This window comes from Netta rufina (genome assembly GCF_964035555.1).
Source record: "Netta rufina genome assembly, chromosome: 3".
Lineage (NCBI taxonomy): Eukaryota > Metazoa > Chordata > Aves > Anseriformes > Anatidae > Netta > Netta rufina.
The window spans coordinates 53590196-53612460 of NC_140125.1; the positions used below are offsets into that span (position 1 = coordinate 53590196).

Consider the following 22265-nt stretch of genomic DNA (forward strand, 5'->3'; position numbering starts at 1 on the left):
TTATTGTGTCAGTCTTGGGATGTTTTCCCCCTGGCTGTCTCTGCATTTTTGGACTTACTCCTCTAGAGGGTATCTCCTAACCTTATTAATATCCACTTATTAAGGGAAGCACTGTACAGCAAGGGTATTAACACTGATGTGGTTGTCTTTTAGGAAGCACAGCTGCAAGGACATTCCTCCAGGAATGGCAAACCAGAGTCTTGTTAGGTATCAAAGCAAATTTATCCTCTAGGCACAAGCACTCTACTTTTTTGCCTAAGAAGTCTTGTGTGACCCGTAACAGTGTCTTGTAGGTGAAAAGAAATGTGCAGCTGGAGGGGTGTCAGAGCTTTTTCCAGTGGAATTTGTGTCAACAAAACATGAAAGCCTGAAACTTTGTTTATGGCCTGGGCAAACCTATTATAGGCTGAATGAGTTACAGCAGCTAAGCTATCTGCTCTCAAGTGGAGGATCTTTGCATGACAAACTTCTCATATAAACCTCATGAGATTTAAGAGGAATTACTTTATCTACTAGTAAAATCTGAGGATTTTTACAGCCCCTAGAATTTATTTTCACTCTTTCCAATACCTTCCAGAGCTGAGATCTGGCTCCTAAGCCCTTATCTCTTATCTTTTTTTTTCAGTTGCTGCTGCTGACTGTTGTGAGAAACATCTCAAATAATTTTCTTCAGACAGGATCTTCTGTGAAGCTATTTTATTTGCGGTTGCAATGGCAAGCATCCTGTCAACCAGGAGTGCATTTTAGTAAACAAATCATAACCTTTTATTCCCTATTACCTGATGCCTGATCACCTCCCCTGTTTCCTCATTGGCTGAGTACAACAGGTTCACAAGCTACTTGACGCTCCTTTATACCATATATGTACAATTTTTCTTTTTTTTTCACCCTGTAATTTCTCCTTTCTTATGTTTTGAGAACTTGTGATCTTTGTTTTACTGTTCTCATGCTGCTCATCCTGTTTTTCTCAAGCTTCTACCTTATTTTGGAATAGTGAGGCCTTCTACTGTCCACTTATCTACTTAGCATTTCTCCTTATTATGACTACATAACTACCTTGGAATACAGAAAAGTAATTCTCTACTGCAAAAACACAACTTTGTTTCTCATACTGTTGAGGTCTGCGATCCTTTGCTGAAGAAGAAGAAGCTGGGGGGGATCTTAGGAGTATTGCCCCCTTTCAGTGTTTCTCAGTGCACTTCCTGTGATGACTGCCTCTCTTGTTTAGCGAGTATTTGTATTTTCAATGTTTCAAATTTATGAATCCCTGTAAAATGACTCTATGTCTACCAAAATAAACCCTCTTTTCTCAGTTATTTTTCATAGTCTCTTAAAAGTAGATCATAAGTTCTTAAAAGTAGACCACTGATCTAGGAAAAAAGACCTCCTTTTCAGTTAAACTTTAAGGTACATTTACTTAGGGGTTCAAGACACACTCAGTAACACTTGGTAAATCCTCTGGTGTAGGGAACAGCACTGTATTTTCTACAAGTGCAGCATTCAGTAGATTAGTCATTGTGCCTTTTGAGCATTATTGTGGTACCATTAATAAATTGCGCTGTTATCTGAGGGCCATTAAAAATTACCACTCTGTAACTTTCTGATCCGTGGATTTTGAAAATTTGGAAATTGTTAGTTGCCCAGCAGGAGGATCCGCTTCATGATGGTTGTAAAGACTAAAAGCATGAGGTAAACATTGTCATAGGCGACTGAATTTGTGTGGCTGCACCCTAACTTACAGCTTTCATGAGAAGAGATGCCAAGACTGAAGGAAAACACAGGAGTTCCATGGAGCACAATTACAATTGTTTATTCAATTAGAGAGTCCTGAAATGACTCACAACACAGCTGCTTACACTTACATGCAGTTAACAGATGTAAGTATTTGCTGGTTTCTTTGTCCAGTCAAAGTGGATAGTGGGACACTATTTTGGGCCAGGTGCATCATAAAGTTGGAGGCTTGAGGAAACGCAACAGACTTTTGTCTCTTCCTTGTATCAGTTGCTTTGTGTGACTAGAAAAAAAATTTTGAAGGTGACTTAATTGCCATATCTTAAGAAAGTTCTCACAGTAATCTACTAACAGTAGTCAGTGAAAGTTGGTCATCATTTACTCTGGGACACTCTGAAAGGTCTGGAAGTCTCTGATCTGCCATTTCCAAAGACCAATTTTTAATGTGACTTTAATTAGTAACTCTTGCCTCTGCAATGATAATACAGTGTACTGGTTGTCTGCCTGGTGCATTACCTGGCTGCTCGACTAGAGGAATTCTGCCTTCAAAATACCAAAAATTGATGCTAAGTTCTACCTGAGAATTACTGGGAATTATTTATGATTCATTCACAGATTTCATACTCTTTCCCATAGAGAAACGCTTCATGACCAGGGATAGAGTAAGCAATATCGTCCATCTTTATCATATAAAGATATTTTCAAGATGTTACAATATGTTGCCTTTTCTGAGTGATGTGTTTTCTGGCATTCTGATTTTTCTTCCATCTTTCTTCCGTTTTTCTTCCTTAATTCACTATTACACTGTGGTCTGCTCAGCCCTCCCATACCTGAGGCTGAGACACTATCTTTTTCTCCCTTCTATTTAGAGTAATTTGCAACTCTTAGAGAATCAAAAGCTACATCTATATTGTAAGTGGCAGGATCTATAAAAACTAAGAGGTACTCTGGCTTTTTATCAAAGACAGCCCTTCATTTCAGAGCTTACATTCTTCTTTGGATAGATACTGACTGAGGTCGGTGCAAGTTCTCATTTGGGGGTTAACAGCCATGGTCATTACAACTTCTGATAAAGCTTTGGGATTTCCTTTTTCACTGCCCTGTCTGTACTTGTGTATATATGTGCAGAATAAAACCAGAGTGTGTTTGTTAAATCTTTGTTCTGGCTTGATAGCATCTGATATATCACCTTCCTCTGACCTGTCTGCAGTGCCTAAGCATGAGTTGTTCGATGTAATTTAGACTTGCCTAAGGGCTGTGATAAATTATGCCAGCTGCCAGTGACTTGATTGGCTTTTTCTGCTCCTACAATTCACTAAGACATGGGAAAATCTTTCCTCAAGATGCTTTTTTTTTTTTTTTTTTTTTTTTCCCTGCAGTATTATCTTAGGACAGCATGGGATGCAGCTTTGTTGAGGATTGAGATAGCTAATCAGTAGCAGAGCAGTTGCCTGATACAGGATTGGGAATGTCTGCTGCACTAGGCAGTAATACAGAAAGGAGCTTACAGTCCTCTCAGCTCCCTCTTGCAAATCTTCTCCTTGGGATCTTTTCCCTCCTGTGCCCAGAGAATTGGCATGTGTGGGGTCAGTTTACAAACTGCCTGCTTCAGGGTCACTCTGATGGTGGCAAACCAGGGGCTAAATGCAAGGGAGAACCTCAGGCCACTTGTGCTTCAGAGAAGAAATACAGGAAGGAATGGTTGGGGATCTCTGAGCAGTTGGCCAGAGGCTGAATATTGCATTAAAAAAAAAAAAAAAAAAAAGTTATTACTCATTACTCAGATGGTAGTTTAAAACAATTAGTCTAATTATTGTGGAGCATTGTGCTTTAAAAGGTGCAGCTGAAAGCAGAGAACCGCAAGATATTCATTTAAGTGGTAAAAGTTCTTTTAATAACCTGGATGAGCCAGAAGACACTGGTGGTTATGTGTTTTAAGGAGTTTCCTTTCAGTTGAAGCGGATTCCTGTAATCAGATGAGCCCATCTGCCATCTGAGCAACCTGCATTAGCAATGTTGAACAGTAACTCTCGGTTGCAGCTTGAAGCGATTCTTATGTACTCTTTGTTGTGTTCTTATGGCCTCAGACTTGATCCGGCTTTTTGTGCATGCAGACTCACCACAAAGCATGCAAGATGAAAAAAATACTTTTATAGGGCATGATCTTGCAGCCCCTAAATCAAACACACAAACCAAAAGCCTCCTTGTGACATCTCTTCCTGAATAATATACTTAAGCTTAAAAAGAGGCAGCTGAGTTTTGAGAAACAAACACCTCCTACATGCCCAGAAAGCCTGTCTGAACAGAGAAGAGGGAATGACTGGGATCCTGGTCTAGCCTTATTTTGAGTGCTTTTGAGTGTCTTCTCAAGACAAGAGGAGGAAGCATCCTAGAGGGGATGCAGTGGCTCACCCTTGCCTCGTGCCTTTGATAAAAGGAGTGTGGAGCTGATGGTGGCTTTCTTCCAGAGCAGGGAGACTGAAGGCTGTCCTTGTCTGTGATGCTGGAACTTACTGCTCAGTTCCAACCACAAAACCTAAAATGTTCTAATGAAAAATGCATGGGAAGAGACAGGAGTCCTTGTAAGATTGAAAAACAATTTTTGTTTTTAAGGCTGTAGATGAAAATGTTTTCAGGGATCAAGCCAGCAGAAAAGCCTTCTGGAGGAGAACGGGTGGGAAATTCAGAATGTTTTGTCTAGCAAAAAGCTTGAGAAAGCATAACAACATGGAGGTTGCGCTTGAGGACCAAGACTTGTAAGAATTTGAGGCCTGAGCTGACACCATAATTGTGCTAGCTTTGGAGTTTACCAGAAGTATATTTTGTAAAAGCTGCAGCTGGCTTGCGTGCCTTTTTATGAAATACAGTTGCATTTGTGGAGGATCTAAGCAATAGCACTACATGGGAAAGCAAGTGATCTCAAAGATGTTTACTTCTGCATGGAAACGTTCCCAAAGGAGGAACCAAGCCCTCTCCCTAGAAAGATTAAGTTCAGTTAATTCCTTCTGTACAATCTCTTTTTATTTTCTTATGTTGACAGTGCTCATACTTGTAACCACTAAACCTCATCATCTCCTATTCTGTATGTGTACCGTGTCTCAAGGCAAGTGTCATGCAGAGACAACTTGTATTTAAAGTACTTCCATTTAAATCTCGTGCTAAGATTGGGAGTAAGAATCAGATACTGCAAAGTTCAGAATTTAAAAGCTTTAGCAGCTGTTACTACAAAGACTTAAACATGCTTCCAATTTTTTTTCACGCAGCTATGTCATCAACTTGGAGGTACTTAAATACCTGCAGGACCCGCGCATAAAGCAGGCATTTTATTTGATATTAATGATTTGACTGGAACATCTAATTACTGGAATGGTTGAGTGCTCCTTGGCATTAGCATAAATAAAAGAGCATGTTCTATTAAGCAGGGGCATAGCTCTTAGAAAAAAATCAACAAGGTTGATAATAAGTTTTCCAAAGCAAACAAGTGTACCTGTGCCTGCCAATTAAATTGTACTGTGGGTGGAATAATTAATTTGGATGCTAGGCAAGAAACACGTTGCAGATGTTTTTTTTTGACTTAGGCTGACTGGGGAGTGCCCAATTTAAGACTGCATCCATTTTCCTGTTGTACACCTGTGTGCGTGGCATGGATGTAGCTGCTTGCTTCTGCAGATCCTGCCTTAACTGGCAGTCTGTGTTGTGTCTTGGTGGCTTTTCTTTGTGGGGTGCCTTAATGAATAGCAGTTTTCTGCTGCTGTAGGAAAGGGTTTTTTCCCAAAAAATTCTAACACAGAATGTATAAACTTGGGCTTGTCCTCAAGTGATTGCTGACATTCATCATCAGTCAGCAGCACTGAAGTGACACAGATTTCCATATGTTTAAAAGCACTGCTTGGAGTTCTGCTGAGTCACAGCCAAAAGGAGAATAGCACAGTGATTAGTGCAATTCAGTGCTGATGATGTAAGGAAATGCTGTGTTTGAGATCAAATATATGCATATAAACCTTCTGGTAGACTTGATATAAGCAGTCCTTTCAGAAGAAAGGAAAAATCCCAAACAGGGAAAAAAAAAAAAAAGGCTATAAATCCCCAACTGTAGTCAGCAAACTGCTTTCAGGTGGTACCCAAAGACAAGTCCTGACCCCCTGTGTGGAAGATGGGGGCAGATGATGGGCACAGGTTCCTGCACATGGGCAATTGTACTCCTGGGGGCAGCGGAGGGACAGGGGTGAGGAGCGGGATCCCATGTTGTGCAAGGAGGGGAAGGCAGAAGTCCTAAGGCTCAAGTGAGAGACACCCTCACATGCCAAAAAAGCATCAGGAGGGGGGAGCAGAGGCTTGCATCTTGCCTGTGCAAGAGGATAACTGGGCAAACTGGTCAGGAACCCCTTCCGCTGACACTGCAGTCCCTTACATGTGCCACCTGTATCCAGTTACAGGGGAAATACCTGGGCAAAAGGTTCACCTGCCTGCAGCTTCTTTGTTACTCCTGTGCAGGTTATCTGGGCCTTTTCACAGTAGTCACCCAGAGTGCCTTCAGAGATAAGGGTTCTCACAGCCTGTCCATCTGCGTAATTCCTCCAAAAAGGAGTGGTTCTCCCAATGCAGTGGTTTGTATGACAGCGCTGTAAAGCCTGACCTTCAAACCTCCATCATTCTTTCTGCAACAATGATCATATTCTGTCCGCCCATCAACATAAAACTGGAGGTATTTGGCCCATCCGCGGCAGCACTATTTTTAGCACGAGCCAGCAGAAACCAGACTAGCTCACGGTCAGTCCTTTGGGGAGAGGGAGGTAAAAGGATGGGGAAAGAGGAAGAGGCTTCTCTTCTTGAAGATTTTTCCTGTTAGTCACAGCGCTGAGAGAAAACAAACTCCATATGGAACAGATCATGTCAGGCCTTTAAAACATATTTGCAGAGGCTGTGCAGTTTCTTAAAGGGACTCGGAATACCACGTGGTTTGGGGGTTTTGTTCTTGCATTTGCTGTTTGGGGATGTGTGTGCATTTTCATTCATTTTAATTTGGCCCAAGCGAAGCGCATTAACCAGTAGTTTGCTTTATTATCACCTTTGAGAGATCTGTTCATAAAGGAAAAACACTCCCTGACTCTCCCACTGGGGAAGACTTCCAAATATTTATCTCCTAGTTATTTCATGAGTGTTTTTATTTATTTATTTATTTTTCTTTTTCTTTTGGTGTGCAAATGAAGGCCAAATCTTTGTCCCCAGCACAAGGGCAGAGTGTGGTGAGCTCAGGACATCTCAGTGGGATGCTGGATTCAGACGCGGAGCAGCGATGTGTTGCAGGAGGTCACAACCCCTGGGCTGGGGTGAGTGGAGGCACCCCTCACATCCAGGCTGTCTCACCCTTTCCACGCTTGCCCTCTGTAGCCATTTTGTGGAGCACTGTTCTAGAACATTCACTGTGGAGCCCCAGGTTCCCATGGTCTGCCTTTCCTGTCCGATAGGACAGGGACAGTTCACAAGGAAGCAGAGGTGGGTCAGGACTTACCACTCAGTAATAACTGTACTCTAATTCTGCAACGTGAATAAATATTATTTCTAAGAACAGCTGCCATTAAGGCTGCTGAGGGTTTTTGTTTTTATTCTTTGGTTGATAAGCTGATTTATTCCCACTTCTTTTAATGCAAACCTTTGGTTTGAAATGCGGCCAGAATGAATTTGTAAACGTGTCGAGCTTTTAAAATTCAGCACTGGTCTGAAACATACGCTGCGTAGATGTTGGGAAGGAGCTCTGAGCTTTTAAATTAATGGTACAGGCCTTGCCAGAGCAGTTTTTTTTGTAGGAATCTGATGGGAACAGGTAAGATGAGGGCAAACGCCAAAACTTCCTGGTTTACTGAGTTACTGCAGTAATTACTTGTTTTGACATCTTAAAACTTTGAGCTATTCTGACCTCCCAAACTGCCTCACACCCCATGTGCTCTGTATTATCACGAGTAGAGGGAGAGACTGTGCTAGAGAACAAAAGCAGCAGGGCTTTACTGAACGCAAAGCCCAGAGCAGGCTTTTTACAAGAAAACGTATATTTTGTTAGGGGCCAGAAGGATGGGGACAGCTGAGTGTGTGAAGAATTCAGGATTTATTTAAGCAGCTTCTTTCTTAGTGCGTGTCTTGTGCAACCTTCCCAAGCTGTAATTTAAAGGTAGCTCGGGCTCACCTTCTCACAGAAGGTGGCCGCGCAGACTGCCGGGGGGCAGATGTAATCTCCAAAACCTCTCTGAATTTGCTTTTTTACGGGCCGTATTTCGGCGCTGACCTGCCCCTTGCACTTTTTGGACGTTTTAACTCATTTACGGGAGCTCCAAGCCTCTGGTAAGGACACGGGGCGTTGGAGCAGCGGACGGCAAACCTGCGGTGCCGGAGAGGAGCCGGCGGCGAGGCTGAAAGGGGAGCACTTGCTCCGTGCGTGAAAACGGTAGCCGAGTTTTTTTTACTATTATTATTTATTTTTTTCCTCTCTTCCTCTCCTTTTTTCCTCCCTTCTTCTTCCCGGGGCTGTAATTTGACTGCTCGCCTTGGCCGGGCTCCAGGAATAAGTCCAGGCGGTTAATCTTTCTTCTCTCCCCCAGCCTCCGGGGGGGTGGAGGAGAGGAAAAGGGGAGCGGAGTCAGCTGCGGCCCGGGGCCGGGCCGGGCCTCCCCGGGGAGGGGCCGAGGCAGCGGCTGGGCTGCGGGAGCTGCATGGAGGAGGGGAGCTCCGCCGAGTCCCCTGCCCGCACGGGAGGAGGAGGAGGAGGAGGAGGAGGAAGTTTGGGGATTAAGCCGCTGCCCGGAGCCGGAGCGCACGGAGGGAGCCGAGACACGGCCGCGGAGCGCTGCGAGGGGGAGGCACCGACGGGGAGACCCCCGTCCGAAGCCCCTGCGCCCCGAGCCTGAACGGGAGGGGGGCACCGGAGGGCGAGAGGCTGCCGGTAAGCGCTGGGGGGGGGGAGGGAGAGGGGACGACCCCCGGGTTGTGGGGAGGGGGTCCTGGTGGTCGTTGAGGCGCCCGCAGCCCCCCCAGGGCCGGCCCCATCCCCTTCCCCCGGCCCCGCCGCCTGCCCCCATTGTGTCCGCAGCCTTTGTGCGAGCCGGCCCCCCGCCCCTCTCCCTGCCTCTGCTCCGTGCGCTGCTCTCGGCGGGGCTCCGGCCGGCTGCTGGTCGCTGGGGGACACCCAGAAGTTTTTTTGGGGGGCACCCCACCCCCCGGGCAGCCTCCGATGGGGAGAAGGGGGGCGTCGGGCGCACGCCTGCGCTCTGCTTACGGGGCTCCGGGCTTAGGCGAGGTCGTAAGGCTTTGTCGGGTCCTTTTTTGGGGTTCGGGGGGAAGGAGCTGCTCCCCTTAATGCACGCTAAAACTGCTTGGCGTTTCTGGTTTTACACAGGTGTTTTGCTAAACCGGTGTCTTTTGGGAAACCATCTCTAAGAACTTTGATGCTTTTAAGTAATGTTCATCGCGATGTGATGACTGTGGCCCAGAGGGGGTTAAAAGCATGATTGGTCTTATCATTAAGTATCAAGGATGTTTATCCTGGGGTGGGAAGAGGAGAGCGAGATGGCAGAGCAGTGTTCCAGTGTCCAGCGGAACCACGGATGTGTTTCCCCCTCTCCCGTCCCCGTCCTTCCCCTGCTTTGTGGGCTGTGTGTCACAGCCCTTGTCCTCCTTGCTGAATGGGAAGCCCTTCGGACCTCATCCCTCAGCCAGTGTTGACAACCCCGAGGCTCTCATTTCCTTCCTTCACAAGTAACAGTGCTCCGGGCGTGAGGGAAGAGGACCTGAAACAAACTTCGATGCCAGCTGAACGTACAGCTAACACGCTCCTCTTTGCTCAGCTTTCCCCCCCTCCTCTGATTATTAATTGAGACACAGAAACAGCTGTGGCCTTGCTTTTTTTCTTTTCATGTTGCTTGCTGATAATTTCAGTATTTATAATGCTGCCTAGAGAACCTGATGACTTATAGGTGTTTTGAAAGCTGTGTAATGGGATCCTACTAATAGTCTTCCTTTGCTACCGTTTCATTCTTGGAGGGAACAATCTTTGCAGCCTGAGAGCTGCAGTTCAAATTTCCACAAGCGTTTGTTGCCTGTGCCTCTAGCTAAATTTATAAAGGAATCCTGTTAGCTCGTACAAAGCTAAATCTGGCAGTAGCAACTCCTGGCTATGTAATTCACTGTGGTTGGCAAGGCACAATATATAACTTCTTTGAGTTTTATTTAAAACTCTTTCTGGTGCCTGTGATGTACAGTTGTCTTAATTTTGAGAGCTCTTCACCAATAGATGTGGGGGTGCTTTGAGAGGAAAACATAAGAGTTATGCTAAGGTTAGAAAATTTATTAATAGGGTGCTTGTCTTGAAAATATGAGAGGGCAGTCTGAGATCAGCCTCTTAGTGAATATTGGTATTGTTCTCTGGTTCGTCCCAAAGCTTTGCTGTTCAGCTTTGACTCTCTACTTCTCTATGTTCTAAAGTTGACAAATGGGAACGATGCAAGATGCTGTGATAAAATGGTTCAGTTCTGAATGTGTTCATTTACTGGAATGTTGTCGTTTTCCCACAAGTCTGTGGAGCCCTAGGTAAACAATATTGACCTGTGGCTGTATGACTGAGTGTATCCCTGCAAAGGCAGGTTATGATTGCCACACGAGGTGTTAATGTGTCATTTTTCTTGTTGTTTTACTTTATGGTTTTCAGAAATAGAAAATATGGGTGCATAATCAAATTGATTTGTAATCTGTAGTCTTACTTGAAAACATCTTGTGAAGACAGTTTTGATTTTTTTAGTGAAGGGTGGAAGTTAACGATGTGTGGCTTTGGAAATCTTCAAGTAGTGAACTTCATTTTTTGGAAGCTCTCATGATTTCAGAACATCTGCTAATGTGTTTTCCCTCTTTCTTGGGCAGGATGTGAGAATACAAGCTAACTGTCCAGTGGTGTACTTTGGGTCTGAAGTTGTTGAATTTGAGGTCTTGGTATGAACTGTGCTTAGCAAAAAACCTGTGGAACTGTCAGACTGAGTTCTTAGTACCCTTCTTGTGTGTCCTTATTATTATTTATTATTATCTAAAAGGTTAAAGCTAGAAGTATCAAAGTATGTCAAAGACTCCTCAAAGAGGTGATTTGCATTTATTTGTGTATTACCCTCATACTTGTCACCACCTCAGCACTTGCTTGGCTGGGCCAAATCTCTCCCCTCCCAAGCTTCTCCCCTCCCCTGCAATTCTTGGCCATCTTCATGGCCATGAAGTGGAGAGAGGCCCCACTGCTGGGTGGCAAATGGAGATGCTCAGCATCGCTCTTTCATGCACCCCATGGTCATAGGGTGGACATACACTTGGTCAGGAAATAATCAAAATATCCAATATGGTGATGAACCCATTTAAAGGACTCTGGGAAGCATTTCTTGGATTTGACATCTATAAAGCATTGGCAGTTCTAAGTTACTACAAAGGAATTTTTCTGATATCCATTCTCTTTTGTATTCACTCATGTGTTGAAAAGGGTGATTGTTCTAGTAAAAACAACAAATAGACACATTAAAGTAGTTATGGCTTTAAGTTACATTAACTTAAATTCCTGAGAGGGCCAAATACAGCACAAAGGTATCTTGACTAGAAAAGATGCAGTAAAATTGTGTTTAAAAAAGATAAAAATCATGTCTACTGAAGACATATGGATCGGTTGTGATTATGTGTGGCAGTCCTTTCAGAATGATTGGTAACTTTTGCTCATGGGGATGATGAAGATGTCTTACTACTACTTATTCTAAACAGCATTTCTATTTTACAGTGTTGAGAGAGGGGAAAAAACCACCAAACCAACCAACAGAGAATTATTGCAGCCCTCAGCACAGTCTGGAGTAGCAAAAGGACTTGCAGAGGTGTTGCTGAATGCTTAGCTTTGAGAACCTGCATTGCTGTGGTTACACAGAGAGCTTTAGTTTGTGGAACTGGCAATGAGAAAAAAAGTGGGAAAAAAGCGTTACTCTTGTAAACTGAGAATATAGAGGATGGGATGACATGGAATTCATAGTTTTGTTTTTTTTTTTTTTTTTTTTTTTTTCCTCACCTCTTTATAAAATATGCTTTTCAAAGCACTTCTAATAGATGCTCATTTACTTGTTAATTAATCTGCTCATTTTTGGAAACGAACCAAAACCTTTGGAAGAGCTGTGCAGCATCACCAATCCCAAATACTTTTCTTCCCTCCCCCAACTCCAGTTATGGCTCAGACTTCCCAGACTTGTGCATTTGGTTTACTAGCTGTTAATCTTGTAGTATTTTTCAGTTATTTTAGTGTTTTAAGACTAAAAAAGTCATACCTTCTAGTTCTTTTATTTTAACTGTTATGTGCAGGAACTTCACTTTGAAAGAAGAACTGAAATTCCCTGATGAAAACATCACAGATGAGGATGAATGGGGAGAATGGGAGCAGAGCGAGTAAAGAAGTAAAGTCAGTCTTGGTCATATCAGCAGCACAGTGGCAACAGTTATGATTGGAAGTGCTGGGTACACTTCTTGTGTGTGTGGTTATGAATACAAGAGATGAATGTGAACAGATTAAATAATAACTTGAAAAGGCTATTTGTGTTAATTCCATTTCCAAAAGAGTCTGTGTAACAAAGTAGCTGATAGCGTTAACAGTTTCTCAAGACTCTTTAAGGATATAAAACATTTGTCTATATATGGCTGTTGTATCAAATAGGTCTGCCTTATCTGATTCACCAAGTTGAGCTTTCATGAACTTACTTGGCCTAAAATAGATTCAACTGCAAACACGATTGCAGGTGCAGGAAAAGAGGGGCCTAGTCAGGGTGGACTGGGGAAGGAAATTGAGGGAAAAGCTGCTGATAGTTGCTGATGAGGCCTAAAAGAAGCAGCTGTCCAAGCACTTAAAGGCTGCTTCAGACCACTGTCAGCTGTTGACTGGAGTGCCTTATACGAGACCGGAGTTTGGGGTGGTCACTGACCATGTTCTCAGTGATCCTGATGCAGAGCCTTGCTGTGAAAATACAGAGCAAGGTATCAGTTCAAAATCTTATCCAGGACAGAAACTTGATGCTCATGACTTGGTTTCTTTCTTCCTTCCATGGTATGAGTTCCAGTAGTCCTGCTTCCTAGTCCTCCACAGGACCGTGGGTGGTTATGCCAGTGGAAGTTACACATATGGTTTATAGGTGTAATCAACAGGTATATCTTGGGCTGGCAGCTGTTTCCCTTGCAAAGTTGACTCCTAAACAGTACTAATTATCTTTGAATCCTATAAGTCTTGCTTGGCTGCTCTGTCATTGAATTTCAGACTACAAGTGGTGCCAAGCCTCTTCCTGTAAGCATGCGTTCTGTAGAAACTTGCATGTGAGCCCTGCCCAGATGTTTTAAAATCTGACTTAATGAATGTTAACGTTGAAGTATTTGAGCATTCTTATCCATTCAGACATTTCAGGATCATGCCCCAGGCACTTATATCATACGGATAATGTTTTCTGCTGATGGGATCCATGCATCCTCTCACTAGAAGCACTGAGCAGGGGCAAAAGGGTTTTGTGGGACTGGTTGTTGTTGAATCACCTGCCCATGGCTTACTCAGAGCTGTTGTAGATAAAACCTTGATGTCCAGATTAGGAAGGGAAGGTTGTTTAGATTGCCCTAAGGAACGCTGGGGACAGTGTAACAGCCAGCTTCCTTTCACCGTCATGGCTGACAACTTTTCAGCGTTGTCATCTGGGTGTGCGTTTCAAGGTTAAAGGCTCTGCCTTCAATCAGTCCACATTAATAGTCCCTATCTCTTAGATTTTGTACGTAGTCTGTATCATTTGTACTTTCTCCCATGCTTCCACTCGTGTTAGGTGGAGTTATCTGTAAACACAGGCAAGTTTGTCTTTGCTAACTGGCTATAAAATAACTTTTCTTAAAGTATTTACCAATATTTATACCTCCCCCCATATACCCTAAAATTAGCCAGTGTCAGCTGCAGCTTTGTTGTGATTCTTACCTACCAGTATGAACTTTTTTTTTCTTTCTTTTGCATTTGTTTTGCATGTCACAGTGAGGTCAGGTTCATAAATGGGGTTCCAAAGCATTTCAGAAATATGAAATAAACAGTGGCTGAGCGGCTTGGTTGCTGCTGCTGTCACTGATCTATGGCACTTCGATCTACAGTAACACGGTGCTTTGGTTCCTTAATACAGGAATTGACTGATACAAAGGGGAAATTACAATTCATCCTCTGAGAATTATTTTGAAAATAGATGAGGGAAACATAGAACTAGTGATTATGCAAGTCTGTTATCTTCTTTATCACCTCAGCATGCACAAAGTTTCCTACTCACTCTTTAAACTGTAACCAAGTTAATATGAACGGAAACATCAATTTAACTTGCAAGCAGGTTTGGTGCTGCTGAGATTATCATGCTGCAACTCCAGAGGTTGTAAAGCTTCGTCACTGTTTACTTCACAGTTCGTTTTCATTATCCTGATAACATACCTTGTGGTGTTGCTCAGAGAGCTGTCATACCTTAGTACCTGAATGATGTCAACACAGACTTCAGTCTGTTGCAGAAACACCTAATTCTTCTGACTTAGCCTATTTGAATGGGAGGGAAAAGTGTTTTTAATGAGTCATGAGTGCATTTGGGGAGACAGCTTGCCCTCCCTTACACACCAGCAGCGTATGATGTTTGTAATCTTTCCTTTCAGTCTTCTCTGATAATTGTCAGTCTCCCTCATGTTAGATGAGACACAAGTTATTAATCTCTGATATGATCTATGTTGGTCATTTTGTACTCCTGCCACCTGAGGAGGTTGCTGTCTGTCCTGCAGAGACAGGCTAACTTGCCCCACTCCTCACTGAATTAGCTTTATCAATTCCTTATCAGGTCAGTCATGTTGTGAAGTCTGTTCTCTTCTGTGGTAGGATGGTATCTTCTCCACTATCTCCTCCTCCAAACCTTGCACTCACTTAACCTTGTGAGTTTCTCCCCGACTTCCAGGGGAAACCCCTTAATATCTCATCTGAACATCTACCTGCTATATCAAGTATCAGATATGTACTGCTGGGGCAGGAAGAAATCTGGAAAACAAAACCATGATGCCTTCATAAGAAGGTAGTTGTCAGCTTTTGTCACTGAAAATCTGCTGCTTTGCAGTGTGTTTCATCTCTAGGGGATAGCTTTTCTCTACATACCTGATGGGTGCATCTGCCTACCCTGGCTGTGTGCATCATGTGGCTGTTGAAGCTTCAAGAGAGATAAGGGTGTCAGGACGGACTGAATGCCTCTTCATTGCCACTGTGTTATAGTGATGAGGGGTCTGCTCACTCTGTGTTTGTTTTTTTTTTTTCTCCCCTTTGGTTCTTTAAATTGATGACTGTGCTGCATGAAGAGTCCTTTTTGTTTTTAGTAGAGGATTGGTTATGCCTGTTTTGTGACAATTTCAGAAACATACTGGGTTGGTTTCTCTTGTTTGCTAGTTACAAGTATTGCGCCTTATCGGCAGACGATTAGTTTTGGTAGTTAGGTTAGAGTTACTTGTGTATGCCTTAGGTGCCAAACACTGACTTCCTTCCTTGGGACAGTTTGAGGTCACGCAAGAAATGATCTGGAGGAGTTCTGGCAAGGGATTACTCTTAGCTGCTGACGTTCTCATGCAACTCCACCTTTGTGTTGCTCACTGCTGTGAGAGGTAGGAAGGCTGCATATACTTAGCTCATGCAATTAGCTTAATACATCTGGGAAAGCTCTCAGGTGATTGCATGTGGAATAAATCTGGTTCTCTGGGAAGCGGCAGATCTTCTGTCCGTTCATCACAGTTACATCATGCAACAAGAAGGTGCTACAGTATGTGGCCTTCCCTTGATGTTGTTATAGGCAAACTGCTTTCCTTGGCTAGGAAAGTTGGGCTATAAGTGCTGGCATGTAACTCCGTAATAATCATGCCCAATAAATTCTTAGTTTAGTTGTAGTTGTTGGTGATGAAACCTGCGCAGTGGTTTGCTGTCTAAGAAATGTGACGTTCTGCGAGTAATTTTCTTGTCAGATTTGTGTGGAATTGTTTGGCACAAGTACTTGTTTTTAAAATTATATAACCTATATTGACAATGGTTTATTATGTTGAACACATAATACTGTCCAAGCATTAAGGATAGAATTGTCTGAATACAAGATACCATTTAGTACGTTTGGGGACCAGGTGAGAGCAGGGGTGACTTAATATTTATAATTAAAGCAGATCTGAGTCACTCCTACTTGTAAGCTTGTGAAGTGCAATGATACATAGTTGGGTGGGTTTCACTTGCTTTTCTTTTTCCCTAGCAGAAATGGGATAGGGAAGTCCTTGAAGAGCAGAGATTTCGAGATTCAAAATCGTATTTATGTGTTTGAAGAAGTCAGTTTGTTGGAGTACACTGATAATATTAGCCTTTCAGTCAGCACCTCAGTCCTGGACCATTAGTGTGTAGCACAAAGGGGTTTTGTGTCACTTTTTGAGATCTTAACCTAAAGAATCCCAAGAGAAAAACAACCCACCGGTCTTACTGAAAGTAATTTTGGTTGTATCTGGAGTATATCCAAAAAGAGAAGTTTCATCTAACTGGGTTTTGAAAGATAGTTTTCTGATTTCTGGACTTTTCGTTTAATGTTACAGTGAAATTTCCAGGTGGCAGAATGTTTTACAGTCAAATCATTCAAATCAACTTTAATGTGACTATATCTGAATATAAGTTTCTTATAAGTTTCTATAGCTGAATGTAGGTTCTGCTTACCTTGGGTCCTGTGCAAGGCTTCTTTTACATTTTTAACACTCCGGTAAGGTTTTTAGCTTAAACTAAACTAAACTGCATGCTTTACTACATATATCTGTTAATAAGAATTTGAATCCTATGTATCTTCTAAAAATGATTAGGAAAACAAAGTTTTTTATTAATAGTTATGATGTATTTTTGGAACAACTAAGGCAATTTTAAAGCAGATAAAAAAGAAATTATAGAACAAGTGACAATATATTTGGTTAATCAATTTCTTTTAGTGGACATGCACATGTTTTCCTTGTGATAGTGTTTCTAGTGCAACAGCGTGTTATATTCTTACACTGATGTTTGAGAAATAAACCTTATAGTCAATCTAATTGGTCAAAAATTTCACAGAATGAAAAATTTATCTTTCTATATGACAGGAAAATCTGAAAGAAAAAGACAAGACCTGTAGAAAACATTTTCAAAAAAGTTAAAGGAGGTTGATAGAAGATCTCCCCATAATGTCCAAAAGCTTGTGCTTCAGTTGGTTCATAAGTGACTGTAGGACCCTGCCAAAAGTCATCAATCCAAAGGCTTTGAAAAGCTGTCGGATGCTCTGGAGTTTAGAGAATATCTTTTTGCATTGGATCATTTATTTTAATTGGGAACTAAGAAGCTGTTGTGGATGAAACTGTCATCAAACCAGAGTGCCACTGTAGAAAGTTTAGGTTTCTTCCTGGTTTCCTTATCTGCTCACACTCTTGTGTGTATGTGTTTAAATGGTCATGGTTTTTGCTACTTCTTATGTGTTGATAGTCTGGCTCTGTCTACGGTTCTTAAAGAAACTACTTTCTTTAGCAATTGAAACGGGGTCCTTTGCCTCTGGAGGGTTTGAGAATAAGGGAATTTGCACAGACTAAATGGAAAGTAGCATGGTAATTACAGCTCATGCTGTATTTTGCTTTCGCTTAATTTACAGTCTGAGGTACAGGAAGGTAGTCGGGCATTTGAATGTTACAACTGTTGCAGTCTAATCACAGGAACCTACTAAGACTACTCATATGTTCCTTTCTGCAAATTCATAGAAATGTTAGTGGAGACTATGTACTATGTACTTGGTTACACATGGAGAAAAACTAAATGCTGTAAATAAAACTGTAAATACAATTGTCATTCAGTGATGGGGCAAAAAATACACCTTTTAAAATCTGTAAAATTTCCATGTATTTATTGTTGTAAATTTAGCAACTGCATGGGGAGAAAAAGTGTTGATATTTCATTTAAATAATAATAATAATAAAGCATCTCTCAGATGGAGCAGTGTTTTTGTACTTTGAAAAGAAAGTAGAGATGAACATCATGCCACATTAGCAAGATTGAATTGATTGTATATTGTTTAAGTTGAAAGTAGACCAATATTTTTAAAATGGATTTTTAGTTTAAAATCTTGCCTGTTTATGGTTTGGTTCCCCTAGACCAAATTAACTTGGACACCCGGCTGGGATTCTGTTTATTCTGGCGTAAGAACAGGCATTGGGCAGAGCATCTTGGTCCCAAAAACCTGGTAATGGTGAGAGGCCTCTGTAATGTTCCCAGCCAGCTGAATGCCTGAGGTATTTTGCCATACAGGAAATCAATTGCAGCTGACTGTGCGCTGTTTCCACTCCAAGTATATAAACATGCCTTATGGTGATATTAAAAAGAAAAAAGAAAAATCCAGTCTTACATTTAATAGCTACCTGGAAGTCCAGAGTGAGAACATTTGATGTTCTGTTCTTTGGGTTCTTCCCTGTCGTGTCTGGCTGAGTCCATAGCACAGAAATAGCTATGAGGGAGAGGCGAGGCAATTTAATCTTGATGTGCTCCAGAAGAGGCAAACATAAGCCCATGTTTCAGAGAAATGAAAATAATAATTAAACAAAACAAAACAAAACCAAAAAAAAAAGTTATGCATGTTTGATTTCTGGTTGACCTTCTGAATAATATTGTGGAGTCTGGAAGGATTGTAAATTTAGGAAAGGTTAAGTTTAAATCAAGAGACCTGTGGTTCTGATGGTTTCAAGATAAGTCAATAACTTTTGCTAGAAGGATCTGCATCACAACTGTATCATAGAATCACTAAGGTTGGAAAAGACCTCCAAGATCATCTGGTCCAACAATCACCTTACCACTAGTCAAAACAGTTGTGTTTTGTGAAGTGACAGCCAAAATGGTATTTTCATTTGGATTCATTCTTTGTTGATTCTATGAAAATAGCTAGATCAGATGCAGCTACCAGGCAGGTGCTAGGAGATAACTAACGGAACAGATTTGCTTTAGAGCTACTGATGTGTCCTTATATTGCTTAGCAGGAAAGTGGGTGGCTCATTAGATAGGAGTTTCCAGGCATTAAAGACAATTAGGTTTAAAATCTGTGATAATAATTTCTAGAAGCAGTGTGGCCTGAAGCTTTCAGAGTTTAGATCTTGGGAATTTGAGAACACTTTCCTGCTCTGAATCAGACTCAGACTGTAACCTCAGATAATCTATTTCAACTAGATTTTAACAACACGTAGGTAGGTAGGTATTCGCAGAGGTGGTAATGGGATTTTCAGAATCACATTAGTGTCTAATTCCTATTCAAAACCTAATACCTTTTAGTTTGTATGAACCAAATTCAGCCCGTGCTACATTTTATTCAGCTTCTCTAAGGCAAAATGCAAAGGCAGTGCTGGGAGTGTGGCTTCACGTGCATACAGCACATCTTCCCTGACAGGTTAGAGTTGTGCTGTTTTATTTTTTCTCTAATTCCATAACTGTTGTACTCCTTTTACAGAATGCCGTAGCTTGAACAGAAGAGAGGAAAATTGACTCCACTTTTCCTAACCTAATAGTGATTTCTTCGGTGAGTGCTCTACCAAGTACATATTATCATTATTATTTTCTTTTTATAAGCAAAAAGATCACGCCTCTGTCTCAGAGCCTCTGTCTGAGCTGAATATTGGCATTCAGTGAAAATACTCCAAGTTAACCATGAGACTGCTTAACATGTAAATCCCAAATAAGTCTATGTACAATAAAGGTCAGAGATGTTAGCCAAGATGATGGGTTTTATTGATGTGTGTGCAAGTGGAGTTTTATACTAATAAAATAAAAAAAATTGAGGCACCTAAGCAGTTATAGCAGGTCTGTAATTTTGTTGCAGTTATAGCAAGTCTTCAATTTCAGCATCTGTTTCAGTAACTCAATTTTTGCTAAAGATCTGTAGCTAAAGTTTTGGTATGTTGCTTGACTCCTCCATCCTTTTGGAGGTAGGAGTGCTATTTTTATGGTGAAGGAATGGTCTTGTAATTATGAGGAGTATAGGGCTTAGAAGATCTGGGACATCTGCATTCTGTAGAGATTTCTAATATTGCTTATGTCATTTTGAGAAGGAATTGTTCTTTCTGAGTTTATTTTTTAAGGGTTTAATTTTCTTTATGTACTCTTACTACATAAAGGTCCTGCAGGACCTGAAGATCTTGAGATAATAGGAAAAAACAGATTTAGATATCATGGCAGTGTCTCTTGATTAGAGTAGGCAACTTCATTTGTTTCACTATTTAAACCATATTGATGTTGCAGAGATCTTCATATAATCATAGAATATTCTGAGTTGGAAGGGGCTCACAAGGATTACTGAATCCAACTCCTTCATGATAGGGGTGGTTTGAGATTCCCCAGTAAATGTTAATCAAGAAGATGGCTTTAGGCAGGGTCCCTTTTTCACTCCTTTCCCTCCTTTCTTACAAATGTCTCAGTCTCAGTGCCAACCCAGAGGAGTCTTTTCTTCTCTTTGAAGAAAGTGGGCATTCAGTGATGGGCTTTGTGGGTAACTGCACGAACACTGGTATTTGGAAAAACTCGTTGACTTATAAATAACCCGTTTCACTGCTTTCAGATAGAGCATCTAATGCTGAAACTGGTATAGCATGGATCAACTTAAAAAAAAAATGTTAATTGCCACTCTGGCTTCTGTGAGCTGCAAAGGGAATACTAATGTGCTATGTTAGGACACCCTCCTAATATTTATTTTATACTATTGGTGGTAGGATTTTTGTAGTATGTATTTTTTGTATATATTTTATGTATATATTTTTGTAGTATGTATTGATGATCCAGTTGTGTTCAAACATTAACACAATTTTAGGAGAGTGGCAGCTTTAAGTCACTTCCAATATTTTGAGATTGCATAGCCTTAATAGATAGGCAGTAGTGGAATTGCTTAGCATTCAGCTGAAGCTTACATCTGATAAACATTAGAAAGATCTTTCCTGTGGATCCAAAGGGTAACAGTCTGCAAGCAGGAAAGCATTTTACAGATCTGGGCTGAGAGAGGAAAGACCAGAAATTCTTCTAAAAATAGTAACTTGAATTTGAATAGTGTTGCAGTTTTGATTTGAATAACGTTGCATGATTTAACATATGTTAACAACAACAAAAAAGGCGTGACCTTAATTTGGTACACTATTCAGTTGCATCTATTATTTGATGATTGGTTAATTACTAGCGTATTTTTTTTCCTCCAGAGTTATGGGGGCTGGGCTGTACGTTCCCAGGCCCCACACAGCAAATTGTCTTTTTTAGCTTGAAATTTATGCGTATCAAAATGCCCATTAAGTATTGGCCTCATGACCTTAGGAAGTGAATTACTTGCACAAATTCTTTCCCTTCTCCCTGATTTCCATTTCACTTCAAATGTGCCACTTCGCCTTGATTTTGAGTTGGGGTTGATTTTAATATGCTTGCATGATGAACAGAAAAGCTGAATGAGACTGTCAGACTTAATAACTTCTTTTCTGAAAGCTGAGACAATGGGGCTCATACATGTCCTAAGAAGCAGAGGATTTCCTAAAATTCTTTGGGATACATGGCAGACAAGCATATAGTTTACAGTGTTCCAGAATATCGTATCAACAAAACTAGGGTGTGTGGAAATGTTTCTACTGAATGGATATTTATTCAAGGGCTAGATGAAACGTATTTAGTAAGGAATTAGTTTTCTTTCATTGTCCCATGAAATTATAATGAGTGGTGTTCTGTAAAAGGGATATCTTAATGGTTTGGGCAGATACAGCTTCTAGGGATGGATGTTAACTCCGTAGCAAATAACTGTTAGTAATTTTGGTAAATTTGCTTCACGTTCCAGAATTAAATCTGTAAATTTTAAGAATGTTTTCTTTCTGGAATTGTTTTGGGGGCATGGGGCAGAAAGTTTATGAAATTTGTTTTATATTTTTGTTATCCATGTGACTTGTCTAACAACATTGTGTGCTTTTAATTATTTCAATAAGGTGCTGTTTAGAGTACAGTAATCCTTGGAAAGAATTAATGAATATGAGCAAGCAACTCTTAAAATCATTACATCTGCTGTAGCAGAGGAGGAAATATCACATCAATCTACATGTTCTAACAATTGAAAATGAGTTTTAATACACAGTGTGTTTATGCTAAAAGCCAATACATATTTAAAAAACAAACAAAAATTTCTTGAGGATCTGTGCGTCACTGATTGCTTTGTTTAGGCCAGGTCTTTAATGGTATGAAGGCTTGCAAAACTGTGTGGGGGTGGAAAGAATGATGCATGCCCATGCATAAGGTTTTCTGTAAGTCTGGTCTATTTTTGGTATGCAATGGAGCAGAGGTATAGTGCAAGAATAGGGTTTCAGTTGGGATATGAAGGCCTGTGAAAGCTTTTTCATTGCAGAAAGTGCCTACTGGATTATTAGTGCAGTTGCATTAGTATCCATGGGAATATTGAGGGCTTAATTTAGCGTACTAGATTAGG

The 22265-nt window shown here is 41.3% G+C and overlaps 1 protein-coding gene across 2 annotated transcripts in view; it reads left to right on the forward strand.

Moving 5' to 3' along the window:
• Positions 1-8515: 8515 nt before the first annotated feature.
• PLEKHG1 (pleckstrin homology and RhoGEF domain containing G1) overlaps positions 8516-22265 on the forward strand; it is a 136690-nt gene continuing 122940 nt past the window's right edge. Inside the window, exons 1-2 of one of the 2 annotated variants that reach the window (XM_084283453.1) lie at positions 8525-8665; positions 19275-19343. The gene's annotated coding sequence lies outside the window, so the exon portion shown is untranslated. Of the gene's footprint in view, positions 8666-19274; positions 19344-22265 lie in introns of both variants that reach the window. The other variant, XM_084283454.1, reaches the window with a different exon arrangement.